This window comes from Equus przewalskii, chromosome X (genome assembly GCF_037783145.1).
Source record: "Equus przewalskii isolate Varuska chromosome X, EquPr2, whole genome shotgun sequence".
NCBI lineage: Eukaryota > Metazoa > Chordata > Mammalia > Perissodactyla > Equidae > Equus > Equus przewalskii.
Genome location: NC_091863.1, coordinates 69,912,039 through 69,937,485, shown reverse-complemented (window position 1 = coordinate 69,937,485; position 25,447 = coordinate 69,912,039).

Below are 25,447 nucleotides of genomic sequence, written 5' to 3'. Positions count from 1 at the left end.
TAACAGTAAAACTTGCAAAGTATGTTTCTGGAGTGGCATGTGAGGAACTCTGCTGATCCACTCTCCAGAAAAAAAAAATAACTGCTAAAATTATAAAATAATCATTTGAAATTTCTGGAAATTGTCCTAAGGGAGCACAGCAAATGAAGAAGAATTTATTGATAAAAATCTACTAAGTCTTGGTAAGAAGGGCAAGAGTCTGTGGTGAATGAACTGTGACCCACACTCCAAGCTCAGCATGAAGGAAGCTCCACTCTGGATGGGTGTGGCTAAGAAAATGAGGCTCCATCTCTCTCCCCAGCATCCAGTCAAGGGAATAGAATCGACTCAGAAGATGTAGGATGCCAGTCTTTCTGCAAGTCAGGGCCTCCCTTTCTCCACCCAACACCCGCCCCTAGCGTGAAGTTGGTACCCCAGGTAAGGTATACTACAAATACTAAGGCTCAAACCACCCTTGCCACACCTCACTTGTAGGATGCAGGTTCTATATCCTTCTCAGGCAAGCTGAGAAGATCAGAGGCAACCACTCCCACAGAGTGCCCTGCTCATATAGCAAGAGTTTCATTCTCAGGAAAGTCAGTCACTATACTTGCCCACAATTCTGGAGCAAGAACTCAAAGATTTTGCCCACTGGGAGATACAGTCCACAAGAATAAAGAGATTCAAAATTTCCCAAAGGAACTGATTTTATCTGGAACAGAGTGAGAAGGAATCCAATGCTAAATGTACTCTTGAAAACAATGGAGGTTTTTGTGGTAGAGAAAGAAAAGGAGTCTTGTAGCTCCATGAAAGCAGCAATTTAAAGTGTAGTTCAACTAGTTACTAGGGAGGGCTCGGCACAGAAAAGCTATGAAGAGCCTTTCTAGGGTTAAAATCAATCTCAAAAACTGGCCTCAAAAGTACCTTGCAAAGGGTATAAATTTTAATTGTATTAGACTGTGGAGCAATGTACTCCCTAGGAAAGGTGTTAAAACAATAAAGCAATCAGTTAGCAATTACTGAAGCCTAAAACCTGAGTGTAATACCAAAAGAAGAAGACAGCTTACCAGAGAGATCAAGAAAAAAATACGCAAAGTGAGTTCTGCTCAAACCATTATTATCACAGGATGATTGTGCATATGTTTAAGCCATGCCCTTGGAAGAGCAATGTTAAAGTCTTCACGTTTAGGGGAAGGTAGAGGTAGTCTGGCCAAGTCAAAACACATTCAAATCAGCAACAGCAGCAACAGGCCCCAGGTAGGAGGATCAGTACTCAAAGCTGCTGCAACGTATTATCTAAAACGTCAACATTTCAATTAAAAAATATGAGACGTACAAAGAAACAGACAAGTGTGACTCATACACACAAAACCAGGAAATATACACTGCCTTTGTGAGAGCCCCGATGTCAGATCTGTCAGACAAAAACTTCAAAGCGGTCCTTATAAATTGTTCAAAGACCTAAACAAAATCAGACTTAAAGATGGAAAGGAAGATATGATGTTGGGGCTTATCACGTAGAGAATATCAACAGGGGGATAGAAATGAAAAATAATCAAATAGAAGGAAATAATGCCTAAAAATTTCCCAAATTTGATGAAAATCGAAATATGCAAAAAGCTCAATGAATTCAAGCTAAGAGAAACACAGCCAAAATGTTAGTAAAACTTTGGAAGACAAAAAGAATATATTGAAATCAGTAAAAGAAAAATGACTCATCATATACCAGGAAATACCAATATGATAAAGAGCTGACTTCTCATCTGAAAAAAACATGGACACTCTACTTTGTTCTCTCACCTTCTTTAAGAAGACATATAATTATGTAAAGCAGTAATTAAAAAGTGCTTTGGGTATATAGTATTTCTAGATGAAATATGTATAAAACAACAACACTAAAAGTAAGAAAAGGCAATAGAGCTATTTCAGAATAATATTTCCATATCTCACTGAAGTTAATTTTGTATAAACCAGAAGTATATTCTGATAAGATGTATGAGGTAAACTCTAGAGTCACCACTAAGAAAACACCTCAAAAAGTATATTGAAATATCATTGAAGGAATTAAAATATTACACTAAAATAGATTGACAATGCAAAAGAAAGGAAAACAGAGGAATAGAGGGACAAAAAGACAAGGCACACATAGAAAACAACAACAAAAAAGCAAAACAGCCCTTGTACATCTAACTTTGTCAATAATAACATAAAATAGGAACTGATTAAAAAATCCAATAAAAAGGTAGAGATTGGCATATTGAATTTAAAACAAAAACAAGATCCAACTTTATGCTGTCTACAGGAGACATATTTTAGATTCAAAGATACAAATAGGGTGGATGGAAAAGGACGGAGAAAGAGATAGATTATGTAAACAGCAGCCAAAAGAAAACTGGAATGACTATACTAATCTCAGACAAAATAGATTTTAAACCAAAAAACGTAACTAGCTATAAGGAGGAAGATTTTATAATAATAAAATTGTCAATCATCAGAAAGATGAAACAACTAAAATGTATATGAATACATATGTATCTAATAAGAGCACCAAAATACATACAGAAATACAAAATAAAAATACAGACAGAATTAAACAGAAATAATGCAATAAAATAATAATGTCAGTGTCCCATTTTCAATAATCAATTAAAAAAACTAACCAGAAAATCAACAAGAATATAGAAAACTTGAACAACACTATAATCCAACTAGAGATAACAAAAATGTACAGAACACACCACTCAAAAACAGCATAATATACATTCGTCTGAAGTGTTGATGAATCATTCTGCAGGGTATGTCATATGGTAGACCATAAAACAAGCCTCAATAAATTTAAAAAGGTTAAATTCATACAAAGTATGCTCTCTGACCAGAATGTGACTAAAATACATATCAATAACAAAGGGAAATTTGGGATATTTATAAATATGGAAAATCAAACAGCACAGACACAATCCCTATCGATATCTCAGAGAGTTTCTTTATAGAAACTCATAAGCCTGTCCTAAATCTTGTATGATAAATCATGGGACCCAGAAAAGCCAGATAATCTTGGAAAGGAACAAAGTTTGAGGACTCGCACTTACCAATGTGAAAACTTAAAGCTACCTTAATCAAGACAGTGTGATCCTGCCAAAGAGATTGACATAAAGATCAATGGAGTAGACAGGAAGTCCAAAAATAAACCCTCATTTTTTGGTAAACTCATTTGCAACAAGGATACCAAGGCAATTCAATGTGAAAATTATAATTTTTTCAACAAATGGTGTTGGGACAACTGAATATCCACTTGCAAGAGAAAAGAGTTGGACTCTGTCCTCACGCCGTAAACAAAATTTAATTCAAAATGGATCATAAACCTAAATGTAAGATCTAAAACTGTGAAACTATTGCAAGTAAATATAGGAGTAAATCTTTGTGTCTTTGGGTTAGGCAAAGCCTTCTTAAGTATAACATCAAAAACACAACCATCAAAAAATAGATAAATTGAACATTATCAAATTTAAAAATTTGTGCATCAATGGAAACTCAAGAAAATAAAAAACAACCCACAAATGGGATAAAACATTTGCAAAGCATATGTCTGATAAAGGACTTGCATCTAGAATACATAAAGAACTCTTACAACTCATCAATAAAATGACAAACAGTCCAATTAAAATTGAGCAAAAGTGGGGCTGGCCCCGTGGCCGAGTGGTTAAGTTCGCGCGCTCCGCTGCAGGCGGCCCAGTGTTTCGTTGGTTCGAATCCTGGGTGCGGACATGGCACTGCTCGTCAGACCACGCTGAGGCAGCGTCCCACATGCCACAACCAGAAGGACCCACAACGAAGAATAGACAACTATGTACTGGGGGGCTTTGGGGAGAAAAAGGAAAAAAATAAAAATCTTTAAAGAAAAAAAAAATTGAGCAAAAGACTGGAATACGTATTTCTCCAAAGAAGAAATTCAATGGTCAATAAGAACATGAAAAGATGCTCAGCTACATCAGCAGTTAGGAGAATACCTAAAACCACAATGAGATACCACTTCACATCCACAAGGATGGCTACAATAATATTTTAAAAAGTGTCAAGTATCAGCAGGGATGTGACAAAATTGGAACCCTCATATAGTGCTGGTAGGATGGTAAAATGATGCTGCTGCTGTGGAAAAAAGTTTGACAGTTTGTCAAAAGGTTAAACACAGAGCTACCACATGGCCTACCAATTCCATTCCTAAATATATACCCATAAGAAATGAAAACACATGTCTACACAAAAACTGTATAGTAGTATTCATAGCATTATGCATACAGTTAAAAAGTGGAAACAAATCGATTGTCGATAAACTGATGAATGGATAAACAAAATGTGGTGTATCCATATACTAGAAGATTATCCAACAAAAAAAGGACTGAACCACTGTTGCATGCCACAACATGGATGAGCCCTGAGAACATTTTGCTAAGTAAAAGAAACCCGTCACAAAAGATCATATATTGCATGATTCCATTTATATGAAATATCTAGAATAGGCAAATTTATAAAGACTGAAATTTGATTTGTGTTTATTTAGGGCTGGGCGGTGGTGAGATTAGGAGGAGATGGGAGAATGACTGCTAATATGTACAGGGTTTAGTTTTGGAATGAGGAAAATGTTCTAAAATTGATTGTGGTGATTGTTATACAACTCTGTGAACATATTAAAAATCCTTAATTATATACTTAAATAATAAATATCATGATATCAGAAAATGGAATATGGTTATTCTAAACAAAGCACTTTACATTATATACTATTTAAAAAGTAGAACAAATTCTCAGGTAGATTAAAATGAAACTACTTTTGAAAAGAGATAATTTTTGGTTTAGAGACTACACAATAATTTGGAGATGATGCTATCTAAGCAACTTTGAATGACCTATGGAAAATTCCATGTCCCCTTTGTCAGAGATGTGATCCCAGGTGGCAATGACAAGATTTGTAATTAGAAGCAGAGAATAAGAGACTTAAAATTGTGTCCCTGTTAGATTTGTGGAATGTGAAAGCGAAGAATTAAAGTCCAACACTCACCTGACCTTTTTACTAAAAGCTAAATGGCTAAGAAGTGAAGATTTTTGTTTGAAGCATAATTCATGTGGAGTTAATTTTGTTCACAGTAGCGTACATGGGAACAAACAGTACTTACTCTGCATGTAAAGAAAGAGCTTTCAACTTATTATATGCTCAGACTGCCTACAATCTTAAAAACAGTGGTTGGTTCCATAACCTTATAACAGTGTATTTATTAGACAAAGCAGAATGAACAAAATAAAATAGTCTAAGCTCTGGAATATGCTTTTAGAAACCATGTAGTTGTGACTCTTGTTTCTAGACAGTTACTTAAAATGACTTGTACTAAATTGAATAGTGTATCCGAAAATTCATGTCCACACAGAACCTCAAAATGGGACCAGATTTGGAAATAGCATTTTTGTAAATGTAATTATTTAAGATAAGGTTGCACTGAACTATGATGAGCCCTAGTCTAATGACTGGTGTCCTTATAAGAGGAGAGGACAGAGACATGGATGCATACAGCCACACAGAAGAACGTCATGTGATGATGGAGGCAGAGATTAGTTATGCTGCCTCAAACCAAGAGATGCCAAGGATCACTGTCAACCACCAGAAGCTGAAAGAGGCAAGGAAGGATTTTCCCCTGGAAGTTTCAGAGAGAGGATGAGCATGCAGACACCTTGATCTCAGACTTCTAGCCTCCACAGCTAGGAGACAATAAACTTCTGTTGCTTTAAGCCACCCACTTTGTGGTACTTTGTTATGGCAGCCTGAGGAAACTAATATATTACATGAGCAAATGTGAAGAGTTACGGCAATATATGTGACAAATTCCCTAATGTTTTAGGATGTACGGTATCAAGTTTAACTACTGTTAACGTCAGGTGGCCCTCCAGTACACCTCATCTAAACTTTACTTTCCATAATTGCATCATTGCATTTCAAAACATCCAGTCACTTTACAAAATATTTATTAAGTGTCTGCCGTGTATAGGACATATACGAAGTGAATACTTCAGGAATTTAAATATAAATATAAAAGATCCTATATCAAAAAAGTAAAACTATAGGATCTACTTAAATTTATATTTTATATTTTGAATTGATTAAGCAATCAATAAAAATGGACATCTTCATAAATACTATTTCTCTATGATAGAAACATAGCCATTTAAATGCCTACATTTACATACCAGAGAGAGCCAGGATCAATCTAGATGGGAAACAGTGCATGATTTAAAGAAAAAGACTTCCAAAAATCCCACTGTTACTATATAAGGCAATACAAAGTCTGAAGTGAATGACATCTTGGCAATAAAAAGAAATTAAGGCAGGCAAGATGTGTCCCTATCTCTCTATTTAACCAGGAAGAGGCACAGTAGTTTTAATGTTTGTGGGGCTTTGTGTCTCTTTTAGAATGGCCATGAGGTGTGTGTGGCAGAGTTGCCTGATACCTGCCTGCTTCAGGATGGGATAATTAGGAAATTATGAAATGATGTCCAAGTTTAATCAATAATTGTAGCGGTTAATATTGATCACAGTTACAATAAATTCTCTTTTAGCAAGTGTGGTCAGAAAGAAAGCTTTCTAGTGAATCACATATTGAGTTAGCAGAGATTTACCATATAGTCTACACAAGAATCATCAATTTTCAGAGACTTAGAAGACAAAACTCACATAAAACTGAAATTACACTGAAAGTAATTTAATTTTTGTGATTCAGAAGGCACTTGAGTGTCTTTTAAGGCCTCAGGCTCCTCAGGTATCTATCACACTCGTACAGATATATGTTTATTCTGTTTCTGTGTAAAAGATTCCAGAAAAACGGAAGATTTTTATATTAGTAAATAAATATTATTTTTGTGTAATTTTTCATTTAATATTGGATTTTATACATTGAGAACACTGAGGATGATTTGGAACTAGAAAAAATGTTTGAATATGTTGTTGGTTTATTGAGGCTGCACTGTGCGTCCTGTGGTGTTAGAACAAAGATGTACTTTTATCTGTGTCTTGAGTAAAAAACTTGTTTTCATTTGAGGGTTCACTGAAACCTGAAGAAGCATTGATGAAAAGTTTCTGATAAATGAGAAGCGAAAGTAGCTAACTGCATAAGTAGCATAGATGGCAAATGGGCGTCCATCAGATCCCTCTGTGACATTATTGTTCATAGCCCTGTTGTTTTTCAGTGAACCATGATCCTGCCTGTATTAGAAGAAAAAGTTTTGAGAAAATTGTATAACTCTATATTCTAGACTATGATAGGCAGCAATGGAATTTTGAGGCATTTCTTTCATTACTGTTTAGATAAGTAACATTAAACACTGCTGTCTATATTTTATTGTATCTCCATTGTGACACACACAAAATTAACACTTTCCGTTAACCGGTAAGGATTAGTATTTGACTTTGAAGTGTTATGCTCATAATATAGTCTATTTTTCATGCTTTGTATTACATGGGTCAGACATTAAAAATAGCTCAGAAATATGTATTGAAAATGTTACCAATTCAATTTTTATGGGAGGTTATCTTCAGAAGATCCTAATCGCATCTCAAACCATAGTTAACATTATCTTTTGTTTTGAATTCACAACTTTGAAATATACCCATTTTCTTCTTGAATTTAATTGTATTTTCAGCCTGTAAAGATTTTATGTAAGGAGTTTGTATGTTCAATATTCATTGTACAATGGGAAACTATTTGTGCAAAATCTACTATTTCCTTTCTTCAAAAAACAAATTATCATTTTAAGTTTTGGGGATTTGGTGATAATATGAGCATTTTGTAGTCAATATTTTTCTCAACAAAATTGATTATTCTTAAAATGTATAAATGTTGACTGAAAAATTTATTGATCAGGGTGATTTTTAAATGCCATGTCTACTATCAAGTAAACTTTTCTCTTTTTTTTGGTGAGGAAGATTGGCCCTGAGCTAACATCTGTTGCCAATCTTCATTTTTTGTTTTTCTTTCTTTCTCTCCTCAAAGCCCCAGCACATAGTTGTATATCCTAGTTGTAGGTCGTTCTAGTTCCTCTAAGTGGGATGCCGCCACAGCATGGCTTGATGAGTGGTGCATAGGAATGCACCCAGGACCCAAACCAGTGAACCCCAGGCCACCGAAGCAGAGCATGTGAACTTAACCACTCAGCCACAGGGCCAGCCCCACAAGCAAACTTTTATAAAAAGGAAAATAATGCTTCATAAATATTCCCTTAACTATATCATAATCACATTGCTCAAACTGAACCTACTTGAATATTCTAATCAGATTCATGATTATTTCAATATCACATTTATTTAAGGAAAATGATAACCTTAAATGAAATAATTCAGTTGAAGAATTTATTTGCTAAACTAACGTGTGCCATCATCTTTGAAGATTTTTACAGGAAAAAGTAACCTCGTATGGTGAAAGATTCTAAACAAGGAAAGAAACATACTACTATTTATCACAGGGAATATTATAATTGTTCATTTTTACAGAGCTATATTTCCTTAACTGCAGTGGGGAGCATATAGCTCAAACGTAATTTCTTTCTCATTTTCTGTGACAGTTAATCGTTATATAAAAACACAAAATTTATATTTAGGAGTGACTGGAGGTCTATTTGGATTGTTATCTCTATGTTTTTAATTATTAATTCTTGTTTATGATTTAATAAACTTCTTGAATTACAGACTTTGTCAAGGGAAAATTCGAATCTTTATCGGTATTTTCTTAAGTGTGTGGGGCTTATAGACTGCAAACCCCTTGTGTTTGGAAACAAAATAACCTCACATCTCAAGTCTATAAAGAATTATACCTGTGCTAATCATCAATTTATTGCCTCCCAGCTTCAAATCTACCTTTCTTTCTCCTGCTTTGTAATACTGGAGCTAGATTCTATAAATATTTCTACTTCACCAATTGACATGATTTAAATTTTGTCAATAAAGTGTGCTATAGGGACACTGCAGTAAGAAGAGCCCTCTTATTCTGGTTCTAATGTGCTCTTCACTGCTCGTTCCTATGGTGTGTGGTCTGTAGCATGGTGACACTTAATGGCACTCACCTTCCCAGCCATTTTCAGTAGTGATTCCAAGAGCAGCTTCCCAGAGAGTCTTGTAAGCAGTCTAGTTTTGTTGTCACACCAGTGGGTGATCTCATGATTACCTGCCTCACCTTGAAGAATGTCACTGAACTTCTCTATGCCCATCCCATAGAAGTCTAAATCTCATCCCATAGAAGTTTTGGGTGGGGAATTGGGGAAGGGTGGTGGTGGGACTCTTCCAAACCTTTTCCGTCTTTGGATACTCTGCTTTATCCTGGAGTAATAACTATATCCTTCCTTGAATACTCTACCTCACCCCAGAAGTAATGGCTTCTGCCTATATCTGCTATACTTGCATTTTTTGAGTTCTCATTACCCTTTAGTATTTATCCCCTTGTTACTAGTTAACAATTCTTTACATTAAGTGTTCCTTGTTCAAATTGCAGCATGGATCCTGTCTCCTGATTGGATCCTTATGATATAAATTCTGTTGCTTACTATTATACAGTTCTGATTTTTCTCTCTCTGTATCTATATTTTAGTTGCATCAAACATAGATTTTAATATCCTTGAATAGAGATAAACCATGGCAGAGAATGAAAAAAATAATTAGAATCCTTATAGATACTGCTGTGATAACTCTCCTTCTTCTAGGAAATTATTTTCTGCTTTTAAAGCAATTTTCTTGCCATTTTTTTTCCTTCCAATCTAGTGTTTACTGGTTGTATTAGTTTTCTAGGGCTGCTGTAACAAATTACCAAAAACTAGTTTGCTCAATACATCAAAAATTTATTCTCTTACGGCTTCTGGAGGCTAGGCTAATATCAAGGCATTGGCAAGATTGCTTGCTTCTGGCAGCTCTGAGGAAGAATCTGTCCATTCCTCTTTTCTAGCTTCTGGTGGTTGCTAACAATCCTTGACATTCGTTGTCTTATAGAAGTATCACTCCAATCTCTGCTTCTGTCAGCACACAGAGTTCTCCCTGTGTGTGTCTCTGTGTCCAAATTTCTGTCTTATAAGAATAAAAGTCATCAAGTTATGGCTCTCCCTAATCCAATATGACTTCATCTTGATTTGATTATATTTGCTGAGACCCTATTTCCAAGTGAGGTCATATCCACAGTACCGGAGATTAGGACTTCAACATAACTTTTGGGGGAATACAATTCAATCCACACCGACTGCCTTCTGCTTCCTTCAGTTCTTGTTATTCCCATGTGCAAAATACATTCACCTTTCCCAAATTCCCCAAATTCTTAGCCCATTCCAGCATCAACTCTAAGATGAAAATCTCATATAAATATAATTAATTCACAAGATTCTATATTTCATCTTCTATATCATCTAAATCAGTTATGGGTGAGACTCTTGGAATGGTCCATCCTGAGGCAAAATATATCTCCATTTCTGGACCTGTGAAACTAGGAAACAATTTGTCTGCCTCCAAAATCAATGGTGGGAAAGGCATGAGATAGATATTCCATTCTAAAAGGGAGAAGGTGAAAGGAAAAAAGGGGTCATGTGTCCTAAACAAGTATAAAACCCAGCAGGGAAAATCCCATTAGGTTTTAAACCTGACAATAATTCTCTAAGACTCAATCCACCCTCTGGGCCCATGGAGGCCCAACGAGCCTCATCCTCTAGGCCCTCAGAGGACCTGCTGGCCCTGGCCTCTGTGCATGTAGAGCATCCATCAGACTCACCCACTCAGCTCTCAGTAGTGGTCCTACCCTCTGCATCCTGTCTCTTGCTTGAAGAATCCCAGAAGTCTGACAGATGTCCTTCTTTACCTCCCCTCTTTGTCCTCTGTTGTCCAAACTGGTAGTATTTCTCCTGAGATGTTTGATTGGATCCAAGAGTCACATGCCTCATCTCTCCAGCAAGTTTGTCCAACCACACGCTTAGTGTTCTCTTCAGAGAACACTTTCTTACTTTTTGCAATATAGAGAGACTAAGAATTTCCAAATCATCATGTGCTGGTTCTTTTTGGTCAACAGTTCCTTCCTCAACTTATCTCTTTCCTCTCACAGTTTACTATAAGCAGTAAAGAGATACCAGGCTGCGCGTTCAATACTTTGCTTGGAAATCTCCTTAGCTTACAAGTTCTACTTTCCACCCAATTGTAGAATATAATTCAGCCAGATTTTCTGCTACTTTATAACAAGGCTCACCTTTTTCTCCAGTGTACAGTAACATGTTCCTGATTTGTGTTTGAGACTTTACCAGAAGCACCTTTAACATTCATATTTCTGACTACATTCTGTTCATGATGACATATGTATTCTCTAAGATAGTAGAAGCTTTACAGCTCTCCTGTCTTCTTTCTGAGTGCTCTACATAATTGCCTTTACTGTCCATATTTCTACAGACAGCTTCTTCAAGTCAGTGTAGATTTTTTTCTGTCATGCACCTCAAAATTCTTCAGCTCTTCCTTTTTACCAATAGCACAGCAACTTCCATACTTTCAGATATTTGTTACACCAGTACTCCACTCCTATATTAAAATCTGTATTACTTTTCTAAGACTTCCATAACAAGTCACCACAAATGGGGTGACTTAAAACAATAAGAATTAATTGTCTCACTGTTCTGGAGGTCAGAAGTTTGAAATCACAGCATCAATAGTCTTGGTTCTTCCTGGGGATTCTGAGGGAGACTGTTCCATGCTTTCCTCCTAGCTTCCAGTGGTTGCTGACAGTCCTTGGTGTTCTTGGCTTTGTGGGGGACTGGAATTGGCCACCCCAAGATCATCTCTTTGACATGAGGATTATTGTGGACTGGTTACTTTTAAAAATGGCAGACATGAGAGAAACTCTGAAAGGTAGAAGTTACCCTTTGTTAAGACACATTTACATTTGTAAAGGAAATTTCCATCTGTAAAGCTGTCTCCCTCTCTGTACCAGGAAGAAGGGGGGGATGACCTTATCTCTAGAAACTCTCACCAATGTGGAAGGCAAGGATTTAAATCTGCATAATGTTACTCTTGTTTACTGTGCTTTTCTGGTAACCTCCTATAACTGGCTCCCCCAACCCCTGACATCCTCCTTTGTGTTTAGCTGAAGATGATATTTAAGGTGAGAGCTTCTGCCATTTTGGTGAGTTGCTCAGTTTGCCTGAGTCTCTCCCATGTATACATGTTATAAAGCTTTGTTTAATTTTCTCCTGTTATTCTGTCTCATGTCAATTTAATTTGTAGCCCAGCCAGCAGAAAGACCTAGAGTGGGAAGAGGAAATGTCTTCCTCCCCTACAGCTTGTAGCTACATTACTCCAGCTGTGCCTCCATTGTTATATGGCCTTGTTCCCTGTGTATCTCTCTGTCTCTGTGTTTCCTCCCTTCTTCTTATATAGGCATCAATCATATTGATTTTAAGGCCTGCTCTAATACAATATGACTTCATCTTAACTTGATGACATCTGGAAATACCCTATTTCTGAATAAGGTCATGTTCATAGTTACCTGGATGTCTCAGTCCATTTGGGCTGCTATACCAAAAATATCATAGGCTTATAAACAACAGAATTTCTTTCTCACAATTCTGGATGCTGGGGAGTCTAAGATCAAGACAGACACAGTATTTGGAGAGAGCTCTCTTCTTGGTTTATAGACAGCTGTCTTTTTTCTATGTCCTCACATAGCAGAAGAGAAGAAGAAGCTGTCTGGGGTCTCTTTTATAAAGGCACTAATCTCATGCATGAGGGTTCCACCTTCATGACCTAATCACTTCCCAAGGCCCCCAAACCAAATACCAACACACTGGGGATTAGCTTTCAACATACTAGCTTTGGGGGGACACAAATATTCAGTCTATAGCACTGGGGTTATGACTTTAATATAATTTGATGGAGACAAAATTCAACATACAACACTGCTTAAATAAATGGTTGGATTGGAGCAACACACTTATGCCCAACTCTTTAAGAGGATCTCTTTGCTTATAAGTTCTCAGAAGTTATCTTAGCCAAATTATAATACCTACTTTAACTCTTTCTTAGTCTCCATAAGGAATCTGGCTAGCCAGAGCTAGAGTTCAGAGCCAGAAAAAAGAGGCAAAAAAATATGGGAGGCTGTAACAAAAAGATATAGGTCAGCAGAATAGCTGCTTTTTTTTTTTTTTGACTACACAGGAAACTTTAGATTTCCATTAATTTAGTCCTCAAATAGAAGAAAGACATCACTATAAGTAGCTGACTTTATTATTAAATGGAATTCACAACTCAAAATAAGTAGAAGGAAATTTCCTGCTTTTGCAAAAAGCGACTAGAATGATTTGCACAAATTGCATTTTCAAAACTAGAAAATTCTCTGTATGAGATATAGTGTAGAACCAGCTTTCTTAGAATCATATTACTAAACATTAAATTCCATTTACAAAGAGCTTTATCCAAAATATATTTGTTTCTTTTTATAAAATAGAGTGAGATATTATAGAGATAAGTTTCTCACTCTGGCATCTTCTGCATGTGCTCTCTTCAGAATCAAGGGAGCCCTTCAGCCCCTTTGTTAGCAAGATCAATTCTTCATAGCAATGACAAACCAACTTACCTTTTTGCATTCAGTATAGATAAGCCATTCGGAGGCATAAATGAATTCATTCTAAAGAAAGGTGGTAAATATATTCTATTGCTTTTCAAATTACTTCATGGTTAAAAAATAATAGCATGCTCCCGTTGCTGGGGAAATTAAGTGCCAACATAATGATAATCAGAAGGAATCCTTAAGGAAATATTTCCAAAGGGAAAGCAAAGAAAACTTATAATGCCAAAATATATTTTGTCTCTTAGAGGGGTTGGGAAGTCCCAGGAAGGGAGAGGCTGGTAAATGGAAGTGCTATTGGTGCTAAGAATAAATGGCCCACATGAGGTAGTTTTTTACCTTGAGTGTCGTTAGGGAAAAAAAAGTTTATGGATTTTTCAATAAATTTATAATGAAAATAGCTTTTTGGAGGCCCATATGAAGTTAGATTTAAGCATTTAGCAAGAGGTTAGTGCAGGGACATGTGGCTGACTACTATTGATCTACAAAAGTCAAATAACCTCTCCATGGAGGCTGCTTGGGTCCATTATGCTTAAGCCTTTTGGCACCATACAAGGGACGCAGGGTTTGAAGAGATGACAAAGAATGTCCTGAATTATATAATGTACTTATAGAAAATTTACCAAAATCATTCTTTAAGATAGTATTAAGGCTATGAAATTTTGACGCAAATAATCCATAACCAATCTTTAAATCAAAATAGGAGTGTGTCTATTATGAGCCAGATCTGAGGACTAGCCCAGGGCCTTCCTTCTCCAAGGAAGGGAAGGCACCAAAAAAGTGGGGTGTACAGAGTGGTTACATACTTTCAAAGAGCATGCGTCACGTATGATTGGAAGGTCCCTTTTACAATAGTCATGAGATTGCTGTGCCAGCACAGCAGTTTGGTGAACACAGCAAGTCAGTTGTCTCAAGGTGCATGGTCACAAAGTGAGGGCAGCAGGCCAGCAATAAATCCTTAGTTTAGGGAGAGATGATTATGCTTAAGGAAATGCCAATGTAGGAGAAGTTACATCCTTCTCTTTAAAGGCATTGTTCTTGTCTTTGGGGGCATAGTAAATACTTAAGGCAGATATACAATGAATGCTCAGTGGTCACATCAGGGCCTTTGGAGAAACAAGTTCAGGCCAAATTTTACACCAAATGGCTTCCTCATATATTCCAATATATCCTATTGCTTGTCATTTCTTTATCAAAAGAAATAAATTCTGAATTGTATATGAGTGAGCCATAGTAAATGCTTGATAAAACACATATTGCCTTGAATCATGTAGTTAATGAGTGCTTTATATCTGTCTCATAAAACATGCCCTAAATATAACTGCTTCTGTAAGGGTCTGCAGCCTATTTTCTGCACATTCTGACATGTGGTATGTGTGGAGTTTCATTTAGAAATGAATTACCTTGGAATAATTTGTTTGATCCCCAAACTGCATTACTGGCCAACATCTGAGAAAAACTCTCCAAGTGATTATAAAGATAACTTCTGAACTGTGATTCTAGGCCAAAATAGGAACACGTTCTTCCTGGCTTGCTAGACCATGATGCTTTTCTGTAGTGGTGCTGGGATATCTAAAAATGGATTGAAACTACCCAGGGTATTCTGGAGGTAGAGAGGCCTGCAGAAGCACACTTAGGGAAGTTTGAAATATCCAGTTGATGGTTCCTTTGAGGAGGATCAGCAAGTGAGAGTGTATGATTGGAAAGTTGGAACCCGAGATAAAAATCAGTTTACCCGGAAGTTCTGAGAATCTATGAATGTTTGTCTATGCCACCACAGTAAACATATTTTGTCAATTCCGTTTATACATTTAAGAAAAGCGACATTTGGGTTTGCTGAGTGAACAGATTTTTCTTATCTTTTATCTGAACAGGCTACATAAAATTAATTGACATGATTTCTCTACATCACCAAGCGTGTGCATGAAATGATGCAAGGAAAATCTAGTCATTCCCTTTAACTGTCTGTCATTAGTCCCTCATTTTACGTTCAAATTTATACTTTGTAACCATGAGACTAATTTTATGTACTCACTGGTGAAACTGAAATTAAGATAAATATTAAAGAAAGCACCACACCATATACAGCTTGCTATGATATAAATGTTTCTCTTGTTCACAACTGTGGATGCCTGTTCCGCATGGTGTCCCACACATGATGCTGGCACGTTGCCATCAATCAATCAACCCTTAGCAGAGGCAGAATATCCTATACATCGGGATTCTCCTGGGTTTTGTCTCTGATCCATTACTTTATCTGTTCAATCCTGTATTTTATATGAATCGATTGTTTCGCATGGATAAGAGACATTCAAAAAGCATATCAATTTTTAGTTCATTTTGTTTTGTTTTCATTCTATTACTTTGAATTCTAATTGTGTAAGCTATTAACCAGCCACTACCAAGTAAAATCAATATTATTGTACTGAGAGGTGAGTATAAGAGAACTTAAAGTCTCTACCTGTCTAATAAACATCCATTAAAATCAGGGAAGATTAGAAAATCCCATCACGCAAAAGGTATTTTATTGTGCCAATAGTTTTTAAATGATAGAGTGGTAATGATTTCTAGTTTATAACTCTAGCAGAACTCTCACAGGAAACTCATGTCTTACAGAAATATTCAAGCCTGCCACATATCTTTTTGTTCACTAGCCTAGTATAACCTGGAGAAATCAGCTTTGTATTAATAACTATTGGAAGGCAGTTTGGCATTGGAGAATTGACTGAAATTTCCTTTGATGACTAAACCTTTCCCTTAGTTAGGTCTGTTATTTGTTCCTTCACAGACAGAGCCCAGCCACTGGAGTTTCCATATGTGCTCCCTTTACCTATTGAAATGAATCATTTGAAGTGGAGAGAATAAGGAGATTGAATTCATGGCAGTAAAAAGAGTGACAATCCAATTCAATAGCTCAAAAGAGGCTCACATTTTATATGTGCTAAATATGCCTCACCACTCTTATCATGCCACTTCACAGCTCATGCCACTTCACAGTTCCTTTAAAGCTCTCCATGGTTATTTTGAGAGTGAAAACATTCTCTACAAACATCTCTCAAACTGCTTTGGAGAATTTATGAGGATATGGGAAACTTTCATTACTACTTTCTTTAACGCTTTGAAATACTCAGAGGAAGCAAACACTTTGAGGAAAGTTTGCCAGTCTACTTCTCATTTTACTGTGGACGAAGAGAACATATTGTTGTTAGGATTTTTGTTTGTTTATTTGTTCATTTAAATGAGACTTTTGATACAGTATTAACAAAATAAGTGTTAAAAACTTGAAAGGAAGTAGTATTTATGGTGGGTAAATTCTGTGATTACTAGTATATTCTCTCTAATTGGATATGAAATGAGGCAAACTGTGTATTATTCAGTGTTTTATTGAGCAACATGACCTCACAGTTACATTGTGAAGACATTTACTTGACAAATAAATGGCAAGCAATAGGATATATTGGAGTATACAAGGAAGCCATTTGGTGTAATTTGGCCTGACTTTGTTTTTCCAAAAGGGCCTGACGTGGCTGTTGAACGTGCATTGTATATCTGCTTAAGCATTTACTATGCCCCAAAGACAAGAACAAATGGCCTTAAGATAAAGGTGCAACTTCCCCCACATTGGCATTTCCTTAAGGAGAAGCATCTCTCCATGGGCTAGAAACTGATTGTTGTGCCCATCCTGTGACCAGCCAGTTCCAGACAACAGACCTGTGACCCTGCTGTGTCCACTGAGACAGCAGACCTACTACCTGCTGTGTCCATCAATCACTGTGCCAACGGAGCAGTCTCGTGACTATTGTAAAAGGGACATTTCAGTCATATGTGAAACATGCTCTTTGAGGGTATATAACCACTCTGTACACCCCACTTCTTTGGTGCCCTTCCTTCCTGGGGAAAGAAGGCCCCAGGCTATATGATCCTCATATTTGGCTCATAATAAACTTACCCCAATTTTCAATCATAGATTGGTTATGGATTATTTTCACTGACATACTATTCATAATGATGATCCTTAGCCAAGGATTCAGGTGCAAGCGAATTATTAAGGGAGTACTCCCAGGAAAATCTTTAAAGGGAAGTGGCAGGACAAGGAAGGATTCAAGAAAGTGTGCAATTTCCGGTGAAATCAGAGATTTAGCAAATACCTCTGGACTTCTGGAGCATAAATTATAGTTCAAAACAGGGCCAGCATTATGGACATGAGGCCTAACTGCACAGCACACCCCTCAACTTAGAAAGGCCTCTCTTAATTTTTGAACAAGGAGCTCCCATTTTTATTTTGCATTGGGCCCCATAAATTAGGTAGTCAGCCCAGCCTCAGTTTTCCGTGTTTCCAGACGAAGATGCTGAAGTCTTTGTACTCCCACTTTTGTCAGTATTTGGCTACTGGCAGTTAAGGGGCAGAGGAGTAAATCTCCCAGGCGTCCTCATACAGGGCAGTAGATCCAGCACTCAAGGGCAAGCTCTAAAATTTGCTGATCTAAATCTCTAGCACAAAATTTACAGAAGCTGAGAGATAGCACATGGATTTAGATGTGGCACCAATAGTATTAGCTACGTACTGTTAGCACTTTGGGGCATATCCTGACAGATATTTATTCTGTGCTTACACAGACTCACATATGTGTGTCTTTTTCACAATGGATAGAGAAAGAGATTAGCAGACTGACAAATCAACCAATAATAGGTCAAATTTCAGATACTTATAAATGTTCAGTTATTCATTTTGGTTAATCTCTTGTCTGACTGCATTTATTCAGTAGATAGGGTCCCTCCATCACCACTATTACCACACAGAGCTTATTTGTATTCTATTTTCTCTCATCCATTGAGTCAACAAATATTATTTAACTTACTAAATTCTCCAGCTCTAATCAAGTGCTAGGAATTTAGGACTGACCAAAACAAATTTCATGAGACTTGCTTTCTGGCAGGAGGATACAGACAATACAAACACATGCATGAGTATATGTATATATGATGCCAGATATTAATAGGTGCTATGGGGAAAATACAGCAGGATGTGAAGATCAGGTAGTGCCAAGCCAGAGGGTGCTTTTTCACGTGAGGTAGGTAGGTAAGATTTCTCTAAATTGATGCCATTACAACAGAGTCCTGAAGGAAGTGAGGAAGACATGTACATACCTGGGGGAAATGCATTTAAGGCAAAAAGTACAATGAGTGCAAAGACTCAGAGACAGTAGCATAATACGAGAGTGACCGTGAAACAGCAAGGAGGCCAGTGTACTTGTGCCAGAAGCAGAATGAGCCCCAGGCAGGGTGGTAAAAGATAAGGCCAGAGAGGCAGGCACTGAGGCCAAATCACCCATGACTCTGTAGGTGATTATAAAAGCCTTTGCTTTCACTCTGTGACTCCCTGAAGAATTTTATGATCTCACTTAGGTTTTAAATGGACCACTTTGGGTTTTCTAGTGGTTGGCACACCGGGTATAGGAAAAATTGAGATCTCAAATATGTCACAAAAAGTGAGGGATAATTGTGGTGATGGAACTTTTCTGTTTTTTGACTCTGGTGGTGGTTGCTTGCTTGAACTCATACGTGCGATAGTATTGTGTAGAACTAAATACAAACTCATTCACACACACACAAATGAGTATAAATAAAACTGGGGAAATCTGAATAAGGGTTGGGTTGAACAATGTCAGCCTCCTGGTTGTGATATTGTACTGTAGTTTTGCAAGATATTGCCATTGGAGAGTTGAATAAAGAGCACCTGGAATCTCCATATTGTTTATGACAACAGCATACAAATCTACAATTATCTCAAAATAAATTTAACTTGCGAGTACTTGCTTTCCCAAAGCTTCACCAACAGAATGTGTTATTTTCTTTTTTGCCATCTGATAGGTGAGAAATCGTGTCCCTTTTCTTTTTTTTTAAATTTACATTTCTGTACTTATGAGTGACCTTGACAATTTTTTTCATATATTTAAGGGTCATTTTTACCTCTTTTTTGTCAATTGTCCATTCATACCTTCTTCTAATATTTTCTATTGGGTTTTGGCCTTTTGTCCCTCAATATTTAATAGCTCTTTATATATTAGTGAAAATAGCTCTTTGTGTATAGTATATGTTGCAAATATTTTTCTTTGTCAATTGCTTTGTGACTTTGTTTATGGTCAGTTTTGTCATAGAAAATTTTCTTCAAATACTCAAATTTATCATTTATTTTATTGTCTCTGGATTTTGAGTCATAGTTAGAGAACCTTTCGCTGCACTGAGGTTAAAGAGAAATTCACCTGCAATGTGCAACACGGTGACTATAGTATATACTACTGTGTTGCATATTTGAAAATTGTTAAGAAAGTTAATCTTAAAAAGTCCTCATCACCAGAAGAAAATTGTAACAATGTATGGTGACAGATAATAACCAGACTTATTGCAGTGATCATTTTGCAATATATGCAAATCATTATGTTGTTCACCTGAAACTAATATAATGTTATAGGTCAATTATCCCTCAAAAAAAAGGGAAAAATAGTTTTATATCAAGGGAAAAAAAGAGAAATTCACTCATCTTTTTTTTTTTTTTTTTGAGGAAGATTAGCCCTGAGCTAACACCTGCTGCCAATCCTCCTCTTTTTGCTGAGGAAGATTGGCCCTGAGCTAACATCTGCTGCCAATCCTCCTCTTTTTTTTTTTAGCTGAGGAAGACTGGCCCTGAGATAACATCCATGCCCATCTTCCTCTACTTTATATGTGGGACGCCTACCACAGCATGGTTTGCCAAGTGGTGCCATGTCCGCACTCAGGATCCAAACCTGCGATCCCCGGGCCACTGAAGTGGAAGGTGCACACTTAACCACTGTGCCACCAGGCCGGCCCCAACACCTATCTTTCCTTCTAGTACTTTAAGTGTTCATATTATAATTTGGATCCCTAATCCATCTTGAAGTTTATTTTTTGGTATAGTGTGAAACGTGAGTCTAATTTTATCTTTTCTACAAATGGTTACACAGTTTTCCAATAACCGTTTACGAAAAAGCCCATTTTTACACTGTGAGTTGAGATACTGTCTTTGTTATACATTAAATTTCCATGTGATTTTGTATCTAATTCTAGACATTAAATTCTATTCCAGTGGTTTATTTTTTTCTATTCATGTGCCAGTACTACCCAGTTTTAATTACAGAGGCTCTAATGTATGTTTTAATGCCTCGTAAGGCTAGCTCTCCCTCATAGTTTTTCTTTTTCAGTATCTTCCTAGCTATTTTTTCATATTTGACCAGGTGAACTTAAGTATCAACCTGTCTAACTCCATAAAATCATTTTTTAAGGCATTTTTTATTGGAATTGCACTGAAGTAATAAATTAAGGAAAATTGACCTCTTCATAATAGTGATTGATTCCATCGAAAACTGAGGGATATATATATTTTTTTGAATCTTCTTAAGTGTCACTCAGGAAGGTTTAAAAATTTCCCAATCCAGGTTTTGCATGTTTCTAGTTAAATTTATCACTAAATAATCTTCTTTTTGCTATTGTAAATGAGACTTTTTTTTACCACTATTTTCTCTTACTTTTTATTGTTTGTGTATGTGAAGTGTATTAGTTTTTGTATGTTAATTTTGCATCCTGCTACTTCACTGGATTTTTTTATTTTTTAAGTCAGTCTTATCATCACTTCTTTGGGGTTTTCCAGGTGGACGATTGTGTAGAAAATAATTAATGCAGTGGCCTGAGGCTGTTATCGGTAGAAAGCCCTGCTTGCAAGTTTGGCCCTTGCCTGGCATGTGGGAACTTGGGTTTAAGAAGGTTTATCACCCTTCCCAGAACTGATAACTGTTGCTCGTTGTGCCTAAGTAGCTGTTGTGCAAATAATATGGTCTATGGTGAGCACTTGCGTTTCTTCTGAGAGACTGGAATTTTGATATGCGTTAGGCAGAGGATACTTCCATGACCAGCCTCTAATAAAACCCTTGGGGACTGAGTCTCTAAGGAGCTTCCTTGGCAGACATTTGTACCTGTAGGACAATTTGTTTCTGGAAAAATGAAGTGCATCCTGTGTGACTCCACTGGAAAAGGACTCTTGACACATCGCACCTGATTTCATCCAGATTTTTCCCAATGCACCTCCTTCCTTTGCTGATTTTCCTCTGCATACTTTTACTGAAATAAATAATAGCCATGAATGCAACTGTACGCTGAGTCTTGTGAGTCCCAGCAAATCATTGAAGCTGGTGGTAGTCTTGGGGAACCTCCTTCCCAACACAATTAGCAAATCATCTGCAAATAGAGATAATTTTACTTTCTTTTTTATCTATTCTTATGTCTTATTGACTTTTCTTGCCTAATTGCAATGGGTAATATAAATATTGCATACAATAATCAATAGTGTTGAATAGATGTGAATAGTAGTGTTAAATAGAAGCAGAGATAGTAAGTACCCTTGCCTTGTCTCTGAATCTAGTGGAAATGCCTCTAATGTTTCTCCATTAAATAAGATAATTGTTTTAGGATTAAGAGATGTATGTATTATCATTTTGAGAAAGTGTTCTTCAATTACTATTTTCTTGACTCTTTTTGTCATGAATAGGTATTGACTTTGTCAGAGCAATTCTCAATGTGTAAAGATATAGTCATAGGATTTTTCATTAGATGTATTAATATGATGTATGATATTAATGGACTTTTAAATATTGAACCACCTAGAATACTTTGAATAAATACCACTGAATCATGATATATTATTTTCTTACTGTGTAGTTGGATTCTGTTAGCTAATATTTATTTAGATTTTTGCATTGATTTTTTTTGGTCCATTTTCTTTCTTTGTACTGCCTTTACCTGATATAAGTTTTAATGTTATATTTTTTTCATAAAAGGAACATTTTCATTCCTTTTCAATGCTCTGGAATAATTTATAGAACATTAGCACTATCTAGTCTCTGAATGTTTGATAGTATTCCTTAATGAAATCATATAGGCCTGGTGCAGTATGGGGTAGTTCCTTAAAAACTTTCTCTCTTCTTTGGAAATTGGTTTGTTTAAGGTTTCTAACTCTAATAGGATCAATTTTGGTAATCTGTATTTCTCTAGGAAACTATTCATCTAGATTTTCACATCTATGTGCATAGAGGCATCACAGTTGTCTTTTATGTTTTTAAAATTTCTTCCATTTTAATGGTTATTCTCCATTATCATTTCTTATTTTATACATTTGTGCTTACTTTTTTTTATTAGCAAGATGGACATTTACATATTTTATTTTTTAAAAAGAACACTAATCAGAGCTATCATTTTACTACTAAATCCTTTATTAATTTCTACCATCATCTTTAGTATGTCCTTCCTTATGAGTTCTTTTGGTTTACTTTGTCTCATATACTTTGGTCCATCTCCTATTTTTAAACCATTCTGAATCCTGTTGCGTTAACTATCTCTTGCAAACAGCATATTTTGGGGTTTTATTTTACAAGACAAATGGAAATTTGTTTCCTTTAAATGAGTGAGTGGGTCCCATGCATATTTATTGTTATGATTGATATGTTTAATTTCAACTCTTTTATAATTTTATATTAATTATGTGTATTTTATTATATTGCTGTTTTGTCTACAAGGTGTGTATTCTTTGTGCTTTTATTTTTTTAAACTTTGGATATTTAGGATTTCACATTTGTTCTAATAATTTTTTTTATGCCTGTGCTTTTAAAGATGTTCTTAGTCCTCTGTTTTCTTATTTAAACTTTTACTGTCTGGTTTGTCAGGTTTTTTTCCTGTTAACTTTTGATGTCCACCTATTACCTTCACAGCAATTAGCATATTCTAGTATCATCTTTTCCTTTCTCTTTTCATTTTATTTTTTTACTTGCAATATTTTTACTGCATCACAATATGAAACCATTGTAAATTTGTCTTTCATCCAGATCCCAAACTTTGTTTCAGTTTTATACGTACATTTACAGATTTTTAAATGCCCATCATTGTTTAGTTTATTGAAATCTTTCTAGTCATCTTTCGGTTGGATAAAGTTCATCTCCTAATGGAGTCCTCAGGAAGAGTTGCTGGCTGCAGAAGTCCTTAAGCTCTTGTATGTTGAAAAGTATTTTTATATAGGATTGATATATGAAGGACAGCTTGGATTTATATCAAACTCTTGGTTCATACCTGCTTTCATTTTTTTTTTTTTTTTAATGCTCCTCCATTGTTGTGTTGGATGTTGCTTTTGAAAAGTTTTATTCTAAGGTAATTATTTCCTTTGTAAGTTATTTTTTCTTCCTCCTGCAAGCCTTGTGGATTTTATCTTCATATGGGAAATGTAAATGTTTGGCTATAATGAGTCTCAGAGTTATTTGTCCTGGGTTAATTTTACCAGGTAACCACTGATCCCTTTAAATATGTGATTCAAGTCTTTTTCTACATCTTGAAAGTTTTCTGGATTATCTTTTTAGGTGGTAGCTCCCCTTAATTGCTTTGCTTTTATACCTCAAGAATTCTGATAACATAGATGTTTTTTCTGCATGGCCTTTCTTTTATTTCCATTACTTTACTCTGGCCCATTTTACTTCTTTATCTCATTTCCTTCTGGTAGTTGTTTTCTTTCTTTTTTCTAGCCCCTTGTTACATTTTCTTTTTAGTGTATTCTTGTTTAAGCACCATATAATTTATCCTTCATTTCTGAAATAATTTTATTCTTTTCTTCCATTTGACAAATAGAAATGGAAAGCAATCGGATATATTGGAATATATGAGGAAGCCATTTGGTGTAAACTTAATTCAGCCTGACTTTTTTTCCCAAAAGGGCCTGACTGTGGCCGTTGAGCATGCATTGTATATCTGCTTTAAACATTTACTACAGCAAGAACAAATGCCCTTAAGATAAAGGTGTGACTTCCCCCCACATTGGCATTTCCTTAGGGATAAGCATCTTTCCTTAGGCTAGGAACTGATTGCTGCACTCACCTTTGACCACCCAGCTCACCTGTGACCACCCAGCTCAAGACAACAGACCTGCTGCCCTGCTGTGTCCACTGAGACAGCAGACCTACTTGCTGTTTCCATCAATCGCTGAGCCGACAGAGCAGTCTCGTGACTATTGTAAAAGGGACATTTCAATCATATGTGAAACATCCTGTTTGGGGGTATATAACCACTCTGTGCACCCCACTTCAGGAAGAAAGGCCCCAGGCCATGGTCCTCACATTTTAGCTCAGAATAAACTCATCCCAAATTTTCATTTATAGATTGGTTATGGATTATTTTCATCGACACATTTATTTTCTGGGTTCAGTCAATTTTTTTCCCCTTTTCACAATTTCTTGTACACCTCACCTCTTTGATTTGAATTTCTAAATCAGTTAAAATGTTTGAGTATATTTAACTCTATTTGCAGTATAGACTTATGGTTTTTCTCTCTTTCATGGTTGTTTTTCAGGGGAAATTTTCTCCAGTTGGGCTCTGTGAAAATTAGTTTCCTGATATTTTCCAATAGTTTTTATGGATTTTACTTCATTTTTACTCATCATTGTGATATTGTGATGTTTTACATTATTCCTAGTTTAAGGGTAAACTTTTCTGCCAGTCTAGCAAAGTTCAGGTAGTTTAGCACATTTTTATGTTTGTTTTGGTGATGGGGTAAGAGTTGAGAGTCCTCCAAGATTTTCTGATTCTCCTGCTTGTGACAGTAATTTTTTCTTTTTTCTTCTCTTCCCCCTCAGAACTCAATACCAGAGAGTCCTTCTCTCTTCCCTTTTGACTTTTTCCCCCAGAAGCTATGTATTTGGAAAACTGTCCCTGTAAGTCATTCTTGTCCCTTTAAAAAGTGTCTGTTCCTTTACATCTTGTGTCTGGCCCTTGAAATGACTACCTGGCCCTTTAAATAGCTCTTACTT